At 32.6% G+C, this 19,529-nt stretch overlaps 1 long non-coding RNA gene across 1 annotated transcript; it reads right to left on the bottom strand.

Moving 5' to 3' along the window:
• Positions 1 to 3,111: 3,111 nt before the first annotated feature.
• On the bottom strand, positions 3,112 to 13,081 carry LOC149499234 (uncharacterized). The gene is made up of 7 exons (XR_016320520.1): positions 12,614 to 13,081; positions 12,260 to 12,397; positions 11,487 to 11,568; positions 5,285 to 10,673; positions 4,931 to 5,068; positions 4,159 to 4,240; positions 3,112 to 3,345 (listed from the first exon to the last, which is right to left on the bottom strand). It is a non-coding gene; the product is annotated as an uncharacterized LOC149499234 (long non-coding RNA).
• Positions 13,082 to 19,529: the final 6,448 nt, after the last annotated feature.

Raw genomic sequence — 19,529 nt, 5'->3', positions numbered from 1 at the left:
ATTCTTTGTCCGAGGAAGAAAAGAGCAAGAGAACCTATCATAAGCAGAGTAGGTATTCCAAATCCAAGAACCCAACTCACAGAATCTTGAATATAAACCACTACTGTTGAAGTAATCATAATTACAACAGTAAATGTGGTGTAATACCAATTGTAAAAGCTGTTAATTCCTTTTATTCCTTCTTCAGTTGTTGGGTCAAATTGGTCAACACCAAATGGAATACTACAAGGCCTAATTCCACCTGTGCCTATTGTTAATAGTCCTAACCCCATGAATAGAACACCCAATTGAGCTGCTGTGGGACTTTCACAATTTATGTCTTGCTGGCATTTTGGAGGATGAAGATAAGGTAGCCATGCTGTTAATGTCACAGTCACCATTCCCTAGTGATGATCACGATAAATTAATTAGTATCATCACCAACAAGATGAAAGTAATCCTCTATTCTTAATTAAAGTGTTTATTTTATTTTATTTTATTTTTCACGAATAGCTCTCATCTTTTTAAAATACGACTTTATCTTCTGAGTGGGATATAATGTTGCTTTAGTGTACATGTGACTGTACCAATTAACAGGAACGTACATTCACGAGAGGGAGAGTGGGAAAGAGAAGATACCAAAAAAGCTGCAATGGAAGCGAAAGCAATGACTCTAAACCGGCCCACATAAGTGTCGGAGATGAAAGCACCTATGAGAGGTGCAAAATTGGTTATACCAAACCAGATATTAAGGACATTCGCTACTGAGACTTGCGACATGTGATACTTTCTCATCAAATACACCGTAAAATTTGCAAACAACCCAAAAGTAGCCAGCCTCTCGAACGTCTCATTTCCTGCAATAGGAAACCCCCACCACTTTTTTTCAGTTACCATCTTTTTTTTAAAAAAAAAACCTCATTTTGTTATTATACACATAAAAATTAAAATAAAATAAAAACTAGGAGAAAAGGTCAGTATTCCAATACTCCAGTTTCCATAATAAATTTTCATGTAAAAGAAAAGAGTAGAGAAGATATATAGTAGAGTGGTTTAAGATATATAGATTATCAGGTATAACATTAATGAATACTGTATGTGTCAAAGAAAGGTTAATAGAGAGAGATGAGGGAGAGATTGACCTAAGATATAAGGCATGGCTCTCCATCCTCCAGGATTCTTCGTCCGAACTATCTTGGAATCAGATAAAACGTTGCCGTTTGCTTGCTTTTCTTCTGGTTCCAATATTTCTGAGGTCGATGGCTTCTGAAAGCATTTTGTGCAGCAGTATAAACCAATACGAACTCCTACCCTTGTTTTTATCTCCATCCACCATTTTCTTTGAACTTCAAGTCCTGTAAACTGTGGTGATAATAATAATATAATGATATCCAGGCACTTGCTAAGAGAGTAGTTAGTTTCTTTACTTTAGCAAAGGCACACCTATTATAACAAGAAAGATTGTCTATAATATGTGTTGTTTAATTAAAGACAGAGACAAGATATATAGAGAGGGGTGGATGATTCCATTGCTGACGAAATGAAATGAAAAGATAGTGCAGTAGTGATATAATAAAGAGAGGACATGAATGTAGCTTTAGTATTTTGCTAGCTTCCCAAATTGCGAATTGCATCACTCGTGGTCACCGGCTACCGCCTACCATTTTGGTACGCGGAATAGTGGGGACCTGTACAATATAAATTCCAAAAATTATTGAAATATGTGGTGCATATAAAATTTACAATATAAGGTAAAAGATCCGATATAAAGAACAACAATCACAAACCCTGAAATAAAAATCACACTCTGATAGTTAAAGGACGTAAAAATATTCATGGTAAAAAAAAAAAAAAAAAAAAAAAAACAAAAACTAGTATATTTTCCATGATATAACAACAATTGGATAATGATAGATTTTGTTTTTTTCACTACAAAGAAAATGAACAAAACGGTTACGTTTAAAATATCGATGGAAAGCTATACATAGGTTCGATATAAAAAAACTATTCAAGAATATTGTTATTCATTTATATAAAAAAATAATTTTATTTTATTACATATTATCACTTACGTTTACGTAAACAGCAATTGAGATTTGAGAAAGATGAACTAGACTTGAATAAAAAAAAAAAAAAAATCAAAGGATTAAATTTTATTTAATCACTGAATGCATGGGTTATCCATAGACCATGTGCAATGTAGGCAGCTCTTATTTCCCTTTTATCTTATCATAATATACAATTCCTTTCTACTTTTTCTTTTGTGACTTCAAAAGTTAGGTCATTACTTACGATTTGTAATCTGCATGTATTGAATTATTCTGATAAAGTTTTGCTACATAATGGAAGATACTATAATAATTTATAAATCTTGTGGGAAATAAATACCTAAAAAAAAAAATCTGATATAGAAATTGACAATCTATATATTTACGTTGGGAAAATTAATTCTTGCGAGAGAAAAGACACATCATCAAGAAATAGGACAACTCAGAACCTTCGACTGTTTCTTTAATTGTTTTAAACCATCGTATCCTTTTAAACTAATTTATAATTTATGTTGCTTTTATTTTTTTTAATAACTTCTATGTTTCTATATTTTATGTAAAAATAAGAGGTGAAATTGGTAAAAAGGAAAAATGATATGGCTGTATTATTATTTACAACTAGTTAGGATTTTAATTAATCAATTAAACGTTTTGGTCAATTCGGGTGGTAACTATAAGGTCAATAGCATACTGATTTGTTCGGTAAATTTAATTGTTCTAATAGATATCAGATATTTTAATAGTTGTCAGTTGTTTTACTAGTGGTTAACCTCGTTTTTAAATGTTAGCTATTAGTGGTTAATGATTATATAAGCGGATTAGAATAAAAGTTTCAGTATAGATAATTGTTTGATTAGCTGTTTAATGTAAAATGACAAAAAAGAGTATGAAAGCTAGGAATAAGGTAAAGACAAGTGGGTGTCAATAAATAAATTATAAAACGCTAAAGGTGAATGAATATAATCTTTCATAAACAGTTTCAAACTCTAAACGGTAAGGTAATGTCACGACCCATTTCCATGGACCGGACCGGCACTAGGACCTGGGTGGGCTTAAGGCCCCCGAAGCCCGTAGTAAGCCTAACTTATTTAAATCTCACTTTCTATTCATAATTATGGATTCAGGCCCATTAACATTTTATACATATGCATCCAAAATGCAGTTCATATATTTAATATGGACTTTTACTATTTATTTACAACCCAACTGGAATACAATTGCGGAACTCTACCTTTACATTCACATCGTTATTTCTATCATTAACAATCTTCTATAATACGTGTTTCAACTCCATAGGGCTTTCCCTTCTTTCTATTACCTGGAAAAAAATAGTAGGCAGGGATGAGCGCCAAACTCAATGAGTAGGGTTAGATAACCCTCTCACCCCATACAATCACACAAATGCTAAAATATTTTAATTTGGTCACTCGTTTAGTTATATGATCATGCAGTTTGTCACACAAATGGCAATACAACAGCAATCACAATTATTATCACCTTCATATAATCACATCACGTGGAAATTAGTCAATGGCACCACCTGAATCCCCAGCGAGCCGTCCTCACACATGGCTCGCCCTCTCATACATGTGCACCAGGGAGCCGATCCCCCATACGGCCAACTGGTCTAATCCTCACTGACCAGTCCTCTCATTGTTTTTTTCCATTCTCTCTTTTCTTTTCCATACCAACAGGAGGCAACCCGGTGGTCTCCATCCAATCTAGATCATCAAGTGCTCACAACAGGAGGCCACCCTGCGGGCTACAATCAAATCTAGATTATCAGGTGCGCAACAACAAGAAGCCATCCTGTGATTTTCCATATAATCCATATCATCAGGTGCACATGGGGGCGCCGATCTCCCATTTTCCCGGCCGACGGTCAAATTCCATATCATATCATATTCAGGATCCATATCACAGACCGTCCTCACAAACCCATGGTGGTCCACGTCATCCCAATTCCACACAAACAAGGCACAGTATATTCATAGCACAAGTAATCAAACAATTTTTAATATCAACGAATAGTGCATCATAATATGGCAATTCAACAAAATAATGCATGATAACATTTAGCCGTGAATGCATGAATGCAGGCGGATGATGCTAGTTATCTAACACTACTCACAGTTCTTTATTGTCCTTTAAAAGGACTGCCTTTTTAGCCACATGCTTCCAGCTTTTGTCCTCGCATTTTGTATTTTATAAGCCTTTAAAATAAACAAGAAAATTCTAAATAAGAATTTTAATTCAAAAACTTATATTTCACATTCGTTTATTTATTTTGGCTACCGGTCATTTAATTCACTTGTTATATATGCATATATATATCTAGGTTCCCTCATTTATATAAATAACTATTCTAATTTATAACCTTCAGATAAAATCTCTAATTATTCGGTGAGAAATATTATATAATGATAATTCTAATATTGTATAATATTTCTTAATACCTCAAATTTTCGTCGTCACTACTTCTTAAGAATAACTAATTTAATTCTTTATTAAGTGTTTTATTAAAAATTCGACAGCATTTCCTCTATAAACTGGACTATCCAAATTTTTTTCAAATTTTCACAAATCCACACACACAGCCCATCCATCGGGCAAATTCATATCCACTAATCCCGTCCGCCATATCCATCATTTATTCGGTCACTTAATTCACATAATCCATTATAATTAGTTGTTCTATAACTATTTATTTGTTAATAAAATTCCTAAAATTTATTATTAGCTAGGAATATATTTTTTTTTTGTACCAACCTTATAGTTATAATTAATATTCATAAAATCTATTTAATAATATTTAATTTAATTTACTTAAATACTTAATTAAGTTCATTAATTAATTAATTCAGAATTTATTCAAAAATTGCGGATTAAGCTTTAGAGTGTACCGATTTAAAATCAAAATTCATTTCCGTGTTCCGCACGAAGAGGAGAGCATTCTGTCCCTTGAAGTCTCGCCGGAGTCTCGCCGGCCGGTCGCCGGACCGCCGCCGCCGCCACCGTGCACGGTGGCCGGAAAATTTAACCTTCACCAAAATTGACAAACAATACATCATTTTATTCGTTTCGATGAGAGGATCACTAATATGTGTTCAAATCAAGGTGGGTCTGAACCAGTTGGCCGGAAATTGGGCGGAAAGGTTCGGTGATACCCATTTTGGGTTTTCCGATTCCGGCTATTACAGTCGACGAGGAGGCCATCAAATGAAAGAGGAAGAAGAGAGGAGTCATTTGGTACTCACCTTGTGTCCAAGGCTTGCCTGAAACGGCGTGAATTGTCGGAAAAAGGTGTCCAAAACTTCAAGCTCTTCCCCTTCAAAATAGACACAATTTCAGTTCAAATCTAAGCTATAATCTTCTTCCTCACGTTGAGTAGATATTTTTAGAGTATTCATTTGCTGAATTTGGTGGCCGGAGGAAGGAGATCGAAGGAGAGGAAGGAGGAGGAGGAGGAGGAGGCCACGCTACTGGAGAAGGAGAAGGAAGAAAAGAAAAGAAAAGAAAAAGAAAGAAAAAGAAAAGAAAAGTGGGCCGATCCGGTTCGATTCGAATCGGTTCGGTCTGATTCAGTGATTTGGTCTCATTTCGTTTGGTTTTTCGAGTTTTCCAATCGATTTTCGGATCCTTCGTGTGGTTCTCGACAAATTAAATTGATTTTTAGGTCCGGTTTTATTTATTTTGATTATTTTAGTTAGGTTCTATAACATTCCTTCAATTTACTTAATGTTAATATTAATAATCATATATATATATATATATATATATATATATATACATTTTTTTTTTTTTTTTGATAAATTTCGATAATGTGTTTTGGGCTTGAGCCCAACTTCGTAAACTTGGGCTTGAATTGAGGCTATTTTATACTTGCAGTCCACATGATTAAAATTTCTGATTTTTGATTTAATAAAAATTCAAAAGTTTCGAAAATAAGAATTCGGGGTATTACAATCTCCCCCCCTTAAGACAATTCGTCCTCGAATTGAATCTAGTGGGAAAGAATAAGAATGGATGCATGGGGAATTTGAAAGTCACAAGAAATTGCTTCCACTACCAAGGAGACAGCTCAAAAGCGAAAATACAGATCGAGGAAAGGCAGTGAGTGGGGTATTCGGGTTGTACTTCTACAGCCAATTATCATATTTAGAATAAAATTTCGTTCAAGCTACATAGTACCACCTAGCTGAAGCTTATAAGGAGTTTTATTACATTAATCTTCAATACTATCATCGTTCGGCTATTGGAATCTTTAGAAAATCGTTCTTTAAATAAAAATCTTATAATTAACCGAGTTTTTCAATAAAATGCTTAATATATATATCTATGTTCCCCAAGATTATTTAATTTCATTTGAAAATTAAATTTTATTACCCATTCCTTTATGAAATCCAAATATATAATGTAAAACAAATTTGAAATTTAATTTATTTATTATAAAACTTGATTTATTTAATTTACATATGTTATGACTAAATATTTGCTTAATCAAAGTTGAAAAACTATTACTATAATCCAAAATTTTAAGAAATTTTTTTTTTTTTTTGTAATTCCCATTGTTTATAATATCGCAGGGTGATTCGAGCTCACTCTATCAGTTCTTTTTTTTTTTTTTTTCACGACTTATCCGATTACTATTGTTTCAATCTAATCTTTATTATTTTCTTAAGTCCCGATCTAACGCTTTCTTACAATTTCGACATCACACCAATTAAGAAAACATCAATAACTCAATTTCTTTCACCCAACTCTGCGTCAACTAAATAATTTATTCGTTTCCATATGAAAGTTCAATTTATGCCTTAATTATGAAATGATAGCAAGGCCCTAATTAGCCCTTATAATACTTAAGCTAATCGTTAAATTTTTCCATCCAAGTTTTAAAATATAGTATCAATTTATTTATCTCATCCTTACTTATTTATGTCTAGCAAGGTATTTATAATTTCCTTAAATTTATCCATGTAACCTTATCATTTCTAGTTTCTCAGGTTAGCACACTGCCACCTGGTATTATTATCTAGACCTCGACTGAGTTTTGGTCCTTCCTCCTTTCGCTGACATGTCAAAATTTTTATCCATTACCTTACGATTCACTTCACTAGCTTCTTTTATTCTCTTTTCTGTAAGGATTTAAATTTATTAATTGTCATACTTATTGAAAAGCCTGAAGAAATTAATTGCCACATATTTCCATTGAACTCCAAAATATCCTCTAGAGTTAAATACTTTTCTTATGATCTCATAAATTACCAGAAAATTTAAATTTTCACATCAAATCTCTTTAGTTATGATTTGTCACAATTTACTACAGTTAAAAAGGTATAGTACTAAAACTTTCAATTCTAAATGTATCTATTTCTAAGTTTTCTTGATTTGTATTTCTTATTCTTGAGAAAATTTCCATTTTAATGAGTTCATTTATAATAATAGTCCACAACACTAATTATCTCATATCAGGCATTTCATCAAATGTGTCTACTAAAGATTTTTGAGTAATTTAAGAGTCCTCATTTATTCATATTTCCACTATACATTGTTTCACCGTTATAAATTATTAGATTAATTGTTTATTCAAAATTCGACTAATGAGTTGACAACTACAGCCTAGATTGACCATCCTATGGGTAACTGACTATTTAAAAACTTTCAAAATAATTTTCCTTTCCAACTTTTAAAAACATCGGCATGTCACTCACACAAAACCTTGAAATTCTTTTAATAGAAATTTGCATTTACTTTTATTTTAAACCAATCTCAATCGTGGTATAAAAAATATTTTTATAAAGTTTGAAAATCAACACTCATTGTATTTTCTAAATCCTTTTGGTATTTAACAAAAATGAATTGTCTATCTCCACGAGGACAATCCTTAAATCTTCTAGTTCCAGTCTACTGTTACATATTTCATCCCTAAATGATCCTCTTAAACCAAGAATATTCTAATCTCCATCATTACTATTCCTTTCGCTATTACTAGTCTCTCAAGTAGATTGGTCCACACCTTAAATTTTCCCAAAAGTTATTTTCATTAGTGATTTATATTTATATTTATATTTATATTTATATTATTATTATTATTTTATCTTTATTTATTTCGTTACTTATTTTATAATCATTTTATATATATATATATATATATATATATATATATATATATATATATGTATATTTCTTACATCTGAATTTTACTTCTTTCCCAATTTGTTTCTAATTATTTATTCTAGTATTTCACAGTAGATAAATTAATTGATCATCATTGGCTTTTCTATTATTTAACATCCCCCTAGTTCTATCCAAGTTCTTTAGTTGTTTGATTCATTTTAATCTTTCTTTTATCATTCATGTCTCCTTAGTGTACCCAACCTCATTTAAGTCCTATCCCTGAAAGAGTTTAATGCTGGGTACATGAATCTATGGCGTGAAACTGTTATTCTACACAAAATTTAATTCCGTCGTCAGGTCATTATTTCTTGAATTTCTTATTAAAAATTTTTTTTTTTTTTTTCTACTTCATCATTATGAGTTATCTTTGACCTTTATTCTCTTCCAAATTTATTAACTTTTATTTTATTTTATTTTATTTAGCACCTCGATCTAAATTTGTACTTAATTCTTTAAAGCAGGTTTTATACACGTTTCTTATCATTACCTTAGATTAATAAATGGTATTAGTCCTTTCTACATAACTCTCTACCTAGATACATCCAATTTCCTTAATTTATTAAGCTTCCTACAGCATCCACGTTCCTTTCCCCATTCATTCCCCATTATTCATCATCTTCTACATTCATTTTATTATAATAGATTATGAACTTAGTCTAGCCCTTTAAGCATCCTACATGTGCTAGGATCTTAATTATATAATATCTAATACACTTACTACACTTTCACCTTATAAAATTTTAGATTATACCAACTATCCCTTAGTTACACATTAGTTCCATAAGTCTATTATCGATTCAATCTAATTGCTCATTTTATTATAAAAGATTCATAATTATTTCATGACTTGTAATTACTTCTATTAACTATTAGTCAATCTTTTCCATATTAATCAAATTTTCGATTCAAACTTTTGCCCAATTATTTACCAACCAATTTTACTTTTAATTCTATATTAAAACACCCAAAATCTTACCCTTCATACTAGTTGTGCAAAGGAAGTTTTACCCATTTCCTTATTATATTCTGCCTCACCTCAATATGACCTATCCAGTTAAAAATTATTTTCTTCATATTTAATCACATAATTAGTTTACCTTTGTCTTTTATTTTAATTTCATTGCTCTATTTAAATTCTATATGTCGAGATTCACCTCAATCAATACTTTTTAAGACACAAATTATTGTTTCCACGTCTAACTCTATTTAATTTTTCCAATAAGTCTCTATCCTCCTTAATGTTATGCTTAAGTAAGTTACAAATTTTCTCTTTACATCCTTAAGTTTCGCTTGGTTAATTGAGGATTTCTTGTCTAGTATAACTATTTGTCCTAAATCCTTCTTTTGCTAACCCTTAATTTAATGTACATTACAATTTTCACTTTTTATTCCCTAACAGTAACATTTCTAGAATTTAATCTATATCTTAATTGAAATTTTAATTCAAATTCATATTCTATACCATTTATTATTAATTTATCAATATTAATTTCTATAGGCCTAATTTAGTCCTCGGGATAGACAATATGATAAAATAAATCAAACATGCAATCATTGTAAATAATTTAAATTCTAAAATCAGATAAATTTTTTGACATGCCGACAAAACAATAAAACCAAACAATTAATTGCAACTTCAAAACAATTTCCAATAAGCAAATAATAAAACATGTTTCTCAAATCATAGTTCAAATAAATTTACTTTCTTATTGTCTTTAAAACTCCGAATTCTTTTCTAAATAATTTCAAATAATTTTTTTTTTTTTTTTTTTTTTTTTTTTTGAAGCAGTGTCTCTTGTCGAATCATGGTGTACTGGGTGATCAGGCCATTACACCAATTTCCAACTGATCTTCTGCTTCAAAATAGATGGAGGGGATTTAGCAAAACTCGAAATGTTTATTTTATAAACGTCAGTTACCCGGACCTTTTTATGATTTACTATTACTTATATACATTTAATTCTCATCCTAAGTTTCATATAGATTTCCTTCCATCCTAGTGCACGATGCGTCCACCGGCACTAAAATGGAATTCAATCCAGACTACACCTCCTTTGTTGGTTACGGCCGATCCCAACATAGGAGCTCTCTATTTAATTTCCTATGTTCCGCAATTGATTCCTAAGGCCCGACTTATGCTCTGATACCAACTTTGTCACGACCCATTTCCATGGACCGGACCGGCACTAGGACCTGGGTGGGCTTAAGGCCCCCGAAGCCCGTAGTAAGCCTAACTTATTTAAATCTCACTTTCTATTCATAATTATGGATTCAGGCCCATTAACATTTTATACATATGCATCCAAAATGCAGTTCATATATTTAATATGGACTTTTACTATTTATTTACAACCCAACTGGAATACAATTGCGGAACTCTACCTTTACATTCACATCGTTATTTCTATCATTAACAATCTTCTATAATACGTGTTTCAACTCCATAGGGCTTTCCCTTCTTTCTATTACCTGGAAAAAAATAGTAGGCAGGGATGAGCGCCAAACTCAATGAGTAGGGTTAGATAACCCTCTCACCCCATACAATCACACAAATGCTAAAATATTTTAATTTGGTCACTCGTTTAGTTATATGATCATGCAGTTTGTCACACAAATGGCAATACAACAGCAATCACAATTATTATCACCTTCATATAATCACATCACGTGGAAATTAGTCAATGGCACCACCTGAATCCCCAGCGAGCCGTCCTCACACATGGCTCGCCCTCTCATACATGTGCACCAGGGAGCCGATCCCCCATACGGCCAACTGGTCTAATCCTCACTGACCAGTCCTCTCATTGTTTTTTTCCATTCTCTCTTTTCTTTTCCATACCAACAGGAGGCAACCCGGTGGTCTCCATCCAATCTAGATCATCAAGTGCTCACAACAGGAGGCCACCCTGCGGGCTACAATCAAATCTAGATTATCAGGTGCGCAACAACAAGAAGCCATCCTGTGATTTTCCATATAATCCATATCATCAGGTGCACATGGGGGCGCCGATCTCCCATTTTCCCGGCCGACGGTCAAATTCCATATCATATCATATTCAGGATCCATATCACAGACCGTCCTCACAAACCCATGGTGGTCCACGTCATCCCAATTCCACACAAACAAGGCACAGTATATTCATAGCACAAGTAATCAAACAATTTTTAATATCAACGAATAGTGCATCATAATATGGCAATTCAACAAAATAATGCATGATAACATTTAGCCGTGAATGCATGAATGCAGGCGGATGATGCTAGTTATCTAACACTACTCACAGTTCTTTATTGTCCTTTAAAAGGACTGCCTTTTTAGCCACATGCTTCCAGCTTTTGTCCTCGCATTTTGTATTTTATAAGCCTTTAAAATAAACAAGAAAATTCTAAATAAGAATTTTAATTCAAAAACTTATATTTCACATTCGTTTATTTATTTTGGCTACCGGTCATTTAATTCACTTGTTATATATGCATATATATATCTAGGTTCCCTCATTTATATAAATAACTATTCTAATTTATAACCTTCAGATAAAATCTCTAATTATTCGGTGAGAAATATTATATAATGATAATTCTAATATTGTATAATATTTCTTAATACCTCAAATTTTCGTCGTCACTACTTCTTAAGAATAACTAATTTAATTCTTTATTAAGTGTTTTATTAAAAATTCGACAGCATTTCCTCTATAAACTGGACTATCCAAATTTTTTTCAAATTTTCACAAATCCACACACACAGCCCATCCATCGGGCAAATTCATATCCACTAATCCCGTCCGCCATATCCATCATTTATTCGGTCACTTAATTCACATAATCCATTATAATTAGTTGTTCTATAACTATTTATTTGTTAATAAAATTCCTAAAATTTATTATTAGCTAGGAATATATTTTTTTTTTTGTACCAACCTTATAGTTATAATTAATATTCATAAAATCTATTTAATAATATTTAATTTAATTTACTTAAATACTTAATTAAGTTCATTAATTAATTAATTCAGAATTTATTCAAAAATTGCGGATTAAGCTTTAGAGTGTACCGATTTAAAATCAAAATTCATTTCCGTGTTCCGCACGAAGAGGAGAGCATTCTGTCCCTTGAAGTCTCGCCGGAGTCTCGCCGGCCGGTCGCCGGACCGCCGCCGCCGCCACCGTGCACGGTGGCCGGAAAATTTAACCTTCACCAAAATTGACAAACAATACATCATTTTATTCGTTTCGATGAGAGGATCACTAATATGTGTTCAAATCAAGGTGGGTCTGAACCAGTTGGCCGGAAATTGGGCGGAAAGGTTCGGTGATACCCATTTTGGGTTTTCCGATTCCGGCTATTACAGTCGACGAGGAGGCCATCAAATGAAAGAGGAAGAAGAGAGGAGTCATTTGGTACTCACCTTGTGTCCAAGGCTTGCCTGAAACGGCGTGAATTGTCGGAAAAAGGTGTCCAAAACTTCAAGCTCTTCCCCTTCAAAATAGACACAATTTCAGTTCAAATCTAAGCTATAATCTTCTTCCTCACGTTGAGTAGATATTTTTAGAGTATTCATTTGCTGAATTTGGTGGCCGGAGGAAGGAGATCGAAGGAGAGGAAGGAGGAGGAGGAGGAGGAGGCCACGCTACTGGAGAAGGAGAAGGAAGAAAAGAAAAGAAAAGAAAAAGAAAGAAAAAGAAAAGAAAAGTGGGCCGATCCGGTTCGATTCGAATCGGTTCGGTCTGATTCAGTGATTTGGTCTCATTTCGTTTGGTTTTTCGAGTTTTCCAATCGATTTTCGGATCCTTCGTGTGGTTCTCGACAAATTAAATTGATTTTTAGGTCCGGTTTTATTTATTTTGATTATTTTAGTTAGGTTCTATAACATTCCTTCAATTTACTTAATGTTAATATTAATAATCATATATATATATATATATATATATATATATACATTTTTTTTTTTTTTTTGATAAATTTCGATAATGTGTTTTGGGCTTGAGCCCAACTTCGTAAACTTGGGCTTGAATTGAGGCTATTTTATACTTGCAGTCCACATGATTAAAATTTCTGATTTTTGATTTAATAAAAATTCAAAAGTTTCGAAAATAAGAATTCGGGGTATTACAACTTGTCTTTACATTATTCCTTGCTTTCATACTCATTTTTTTCATTTTATATTAAACTATTATTTGTACCTAACATGTTTATTCTAAACCGCTATATAATCGTTAAACATTAACAGCTAACCATTAGTGAAACAGTTTACAGCTATTAAAACAATTAATAGCCACTAGAATAACTAAATTTGTCGAATAGACTCTTAGTATGTATTATAATTCATTAATTAAATGCAAAATCATAAACGTCGAGACATAATAATCAATAATATATGAAACAATAATCATTTAACTAAATAAATAATTAGCTCAATCAAAATTTTTCCACTAAATGAAATGACCATCAAAATACAAATTTATATTGACTATATAAATAAATAGAATTAACTAAGCTTATTATCGTATATTTTTAAAAAATTGTTTAATATTATAATTACAATCTACACTTGTTAAATTAATTTGAACATTGTTAATTTTAAAATTATTTATATACAAATCAATTATATAAATATTAAAAATATTTTAATGAAAATCGAGATATAAAAATTTAAAAACTAAATATTTACTAAAATGTTATTTATTAATATTTATTTTTACACTTGCATTTCATTTTCCTTTATAAATTGTGATGTAAGTTATAACTGTTATTTTAATTAATTTTTATCAAAATATTATTATTATTATTATTATTAATTATCATTTATTATTTCTATTATGATGTTCTCATCATTTAAAATAAAAAAATTTAATAACATAAATTTGAATTTACAAGTTTTAAAATTATTTATTTACAAATAAGTTATATAAATATTAGAAAAATAATTTTAATAAAAAGTAAAATATTAAAGTTAAAATTAAATGTTAAAAATTAATATTTATTAAAATTATGCATAGCACAATTACGTGCTAGTAAATATATCAAATTTGCTGACATATCTCCTTTTGCAATTTTGAATTGCTGAGCTTGCAAGGGAAAAATAGATGAGTGCTTAACTTTATAATTAAATCTTTCAATATCCCATTTATAATTAAATAGATGATTTATTATGGTAATTAAATTTTTGGTTTATAACTTGGGAATTCGATACTAAACTTTACAATTGCTGCTTCGAACCTCATTTAATTAGATAATAAAATTATCAATTTATAATATGAGAATTTGAAAGGTTGTAGACTTTAAAAATAAAATATAATAGATTTCAATAATGAAGATTGATATAAATTTATATTTATGCACAAGATCTCAAGAAAAATTATAGTCCAAAAGTATTTGATATTGATCCTTCTAAAGAAAAAAGAACAAATCCAAAAAAATGATAATATTGTTGAAAAGATTCATATCCGACATGTCATTACTATTGGAGTAATTAAAGGGATTTACTATGAACTAATGATCTGATATCTTCTTTCAATCTATTATATCATCTTCTTATAGTTGTATTGAATCTTTAGATCTTTAATATTTAACTATTATAACAAGAGAAGTCTTACTTTATGCATGAGAGAGAGTCTTGCTTTATGCATGAGTGGGATAGTTTGTGAGTAAGGTCTGTTCATTTTGTGAGGGTTCATTTTTCCGCTTTCTACTTAAGGATTACTTTTCATCAGGTTGCTTTTTAAGAATGGATGCATCTATGACTGCTTTAGCTCTATTTAATGACGAAGCCTCAGAGATGTAGCTTGCTTCAAATGGATCTCTAATGGCTTCAAACCAAATTACTCGATGTGTTTGGTTGGGCGATTGCTTACTAATCGTCGGTGAATTATGAGGCTATGAAGAGTTCTTTTGCAAACCTATGGAGACCAGGTAGGGGGATTTGTATTAGTGAAGTGGACACGAAGGTGTTTTTATTTCAGTTCTTTCATCGCGTGGATCTAACAAGGGCATAGAAGGGGGGACCCTGGTTCTTTAATATAATCATATGTTGGTCCTGGAGTAGCTGAGTCGAGATGATGATCCTAAATTGAAGCCACTTTTGCATGCCTTGTTCTGGTTGCAAGTGCATGATTTACATATTGGATCCATTTCTCAGTCGGTTACCAAACAATTTGGGGATTACATTGGTGAGTTTGTAGAGTATGGTGCGAATAATGATGCTGGTGGTTGGCATTCATATATGCGTATCCGTGTTCGTATTGATATCCGGTAACCTTTGAAATGGTACAAGAAAGTGAAGAGTTATGATGGTACTGTTAAAATTGCTAATTTCCAGTTTGAATGCTTACCTGCTTTTTGCTTCATTTTTTGGAAGCTAGGGCATAATGATTCTTTTTACGAACAATTGTTCCATCTACTTGAGGGTGAGGTGGTTGTGAAGTGGGGGCAATGGCTGCGGGCGCTGACATGACAAGTGTCGCAACGGTAGGAGGAGACTCAGTGGTTCTATGACTCACAAGGAAACCACATTTGTAAGGAGAAAAAGTCGTGGGCTACTTTCACGGAGGGAGTTGAGGATAAAGGTAAGGTGAGTGTTGATAGTAGTGCAGGGAACCATTACTTGCCAAAACAATCAGTAGGTGTTGGATCAAGAAAATTTGGGTTGGACATGGGATTGGCTACAATTGATGGCATGGAAGTTGGGCATGATACTATGGGGATGAGGAGACTTTGGTGGACTTAGTGGAGGGCAAGAAAAGTCTCAGGCTTGTTGTACCAGTTACTTAAGTTAGCAATCCTTCTTCAATGATAGTAGCGAACAGTGTTGATGAGGACGTTAACATGTAGAATGACGATTCTTTGGATATTTTATCACCCGGTTTTGCTTAGTAGGCCCACCGGTGACCATGAACAGCTAGAACTGCTGAGGCCTTGCAACCTTTGGGCAGTTTTAGCGTGGAAGGATCTCCTTCAGTGTTATAAGCCTCAGTTTTTCTTTGTGAAACTCTTGTAAAAAATAATAAAATAGATTATGTTCGTTCTAAGGTAGGTTTTGAAATAATTGTTTTGTTGTTCCTTCTATTGGACATTCTGATGGTATTACTCTCTTATGGAATAATAATGTGGATGTCTGGATTTCCTCTTATGAGACTCATTTTATTGATGCCATTATTTTTAATAATAATGAAGCCAGTTGGAGATTTACTGGTTTCGATGGATACCCGGAACGATCTCAGAGTCGTGATTCTTGGAGTCTTCTACGTAATTTGGCAGCTTAATCTATGTTACCATGGGTAGTATGGGTGACTATAATGATCTTCTATTCTGTACTGATAAAAGGGGTGGTCCGCCTATGCTTGATTCTCTTTTACGTGGGTTCCAAGATACTATTGATGCTTATAACTTGATCGATATGCCTCTCATAGGGTATCAATTCACATGGTGTAAGGACAGGGGTGATAATAAGATGGAAGAAAGACTTGATAAGGCTATGGTCACTAGTTCCTAGCTTGCATTATATCCTCATTGCTGGCTCCAAAGTGTGGCGATTTGGGTCGAATCACTTCCCAATTGTGTTTTGGTTTTCTGATGCCCACCCTATGTCTTGTAGGTTTCGGTTCCATTTTGAGAATGCCTGGATTCGTAAACCCGATATTGCATCTATTGTGGCTTCAGGTTGGCAAGAGTTTTTGCCTGGGCTTGTTACTTTTAAAATCACTAATTGTAGTTCAATTTTAAATCGGGATCGTGACTTAAGGCTCTAGTTTAAGAGGGATACTCCAATGCTCAAATCTCGGTTGAGGTTTTACAGGACAAAAACATATGCTTTTTCTGCTATTGAATTGATTTTTGTGAAGAATGAGTTGAATAACCTGTTGGCGCAAGAGGAAATGTATTGGCAGCAACGTTGTAAACTCTTTTGGCTACAACATGGCGACCTGAATACCAAGTTCTTCCAACAATGGACGTCTTCTCGAGCTCATACAAACTTCATGTCTGGTCTGGTTGATGCCAATGGCGTTTTGGGGAGTACGAGGCCGGTATGCATGATACTGTCCGTAATTATTTTATGGATTTATTAATTTGCTAGGTCTGTTACTTCTCATGATTAGGTTGTGCAACATATCTCTCGCTTGGTTACTGCGGAAGATAACTGTTTGCTTCTTGCTTCTTTTGAAGATGAGGAGTTTCATCGAGCCCTTTATCAGAACTCAATTGCAAGACCTAGGTTCTCTTAGCTACAACATTATCTCAGAACTACAACATTATCTCAATCAACATTTTGAAATGAAAGACTTGGGTTCTCTTAGCTATTTTTTGGGTCTTGAAGTTTCTCAAAATTTTGATGGCTATTATCTCTCTCAAGCCAAGTATGCATCTGATTGCTTTCTAGAGCAGGCATCACTGATAACAAAACAATATCAACCCCAATGGAACTCAATTGCAAACTTACACCCCTTGATGGCACTCCTCTTGATGATCCTACTTTATATCACCAGCTCGTTGGGAGTCTTGTTTATCTCAGCGTTACTTGACCTGATATTTCATATGTTGTTTATCTGGTCAGCCAGTTTATATCTGCTCCTAACTCAACTCATTTCTTTGCAGTACTTTGAATTCTCCATTTTATCAAAGGAACTCTTTTTCATGGTTTCCACTTTTTTTATACCTCCTCCCTAATATTATCTGGCTACTCTAATTTTGATTCGATAAATTGTCGCTCTACAACTGGTTATTATTTCTTCTTAGGTGATTCCCTTATCTCTGGGCATAGCAAAAGCAAACAATTGTTGCACACTCTAGCACAAAATCTGAATACCGTGCTCTTGCTGATGCTACATCTAAATTACTTTGGTTATGTTGGTTATTAACTGATTTGAGTGTCCCTCATACTTCTATCATCATGCTTCATTGTGATAATAGAAGTGTCATACAGTTTTCTCATAATGATGTATTCCATGAGCGTGCCAAATATATTGAAATTGATTATCATTTAGTACGTCATCATGTTGGTCAAGGCACCATATGTTTGATTCATGTCTCCTCCGCTAACCAAACTACTGATATAATCATAAAACCGCATCTTCCTGCTCGCTTTCAAGATCTCTTAACTAAACTCAAGTTGGCACCAATGCTAGGACCTTGAGTTTGAGGGGGGATGTTAGAAGAAAATCTACCCTTGCATGATTGTGGGAGATTTATGATTATAGGAGATTTGATTTACTTATATGATTGTAGAAGATCTATGATTATAGGAGATTTGATTTAACATGAGTACAACAATTCTCATGTCTGAATAGATGTTTTATCTTTGTAAATATCACACAAAACAAATACACAATCTTTTCTCTATTATTTATTATTAACAAGTGTGATTTAAGATTTTATATGTTTTATATTATTAATACGAATTTTGTTCAATTTTAGAATTCATTTATATTTTTCAATTTTCTTTTTCATTTTTGCGCCTCATCTCGCTCAGGCGCACAGCTTCCCCTCTGCGCATTGTGCCTAGGCTCCATGACCTTTTTGCACCTTAGTGGGCCTTGCGCCTTTAACAATTATGAATTATAAGTATAAATAAGGTGTAAAATGAAAATGTTACAAACATAAACTTCCTTTTCCATACCAAAACCCACTGCATTGCATGGATAAATCCTAGCAAGAATCTAAATTCTTACTTGTACATAGATATAGATAGATAGGGTGTATCTAAATCCAGTAGTACAACATCTAAGGTTAGATTTGTCTACAACAGTAAAGACAATCACAGTTTTGACCTGTGGGTTTCTAATCCACAATTAAGCCTCTAACTATAACCAACAAAAACATGTTAAAGAACGCAATTATGTTGTCATAATGAGAGGTTTAAACACGGCAATATCAAAACCCTTCAAAAATAATAATAATAAATTTGTAAAACAGAACACAAGAAACAAGACAAAAATCTCTCTCTCTCTCTCTCTCTCTCTCTCTCTCGTCAGTGCAGTGGTCACCACCCCTTTTACCAGTAAATTACTGTGTTTGACTCCTCTTTTTTCTCGGTAGTTTGTCCCAAGCGTGTCTCTTTCCCTTCTTTAATTTCGAAATTTTTATTTTATCATTAGAAGATTGTTAGTGTATTATTAGTGTTACATTAGAGGACAATGGATGAAATATGTTTGATTCATAACTATACAGGATTAGTGGATTAGTAAATGCAACATCATAAAGTTTAAAATAATTTTACATCACCATTAAAATTTAAATTATCATAATGCATCAAAGCATAAAATTTATATTTATAACTTTCCAAGCAGTTAAGTCTTACTCAGAAAATTATTATTTTGTCAAGAATAAAA

This window comes from Jatropha curcas, chromosome 1 (assembly GCF_041381405.1).
Source record: "Jatropha curcas cultivar XTBG-Jc1 chromosome 1, XTBG_Jcur_1.0, whole genome shotgun sequence".
In the NCBI taxonomy this organism is placed as follows: domain Eukaryota; kingdom Viridiplantae; phylum Streptophyta; class Magnoliopsida; order Malpighiales; family Euphorbiaceae; genus Jatropha; species Jatropha curcas.
This window is presented reverse-complemented; position numbering and strand designations above follow the sequence as displayed.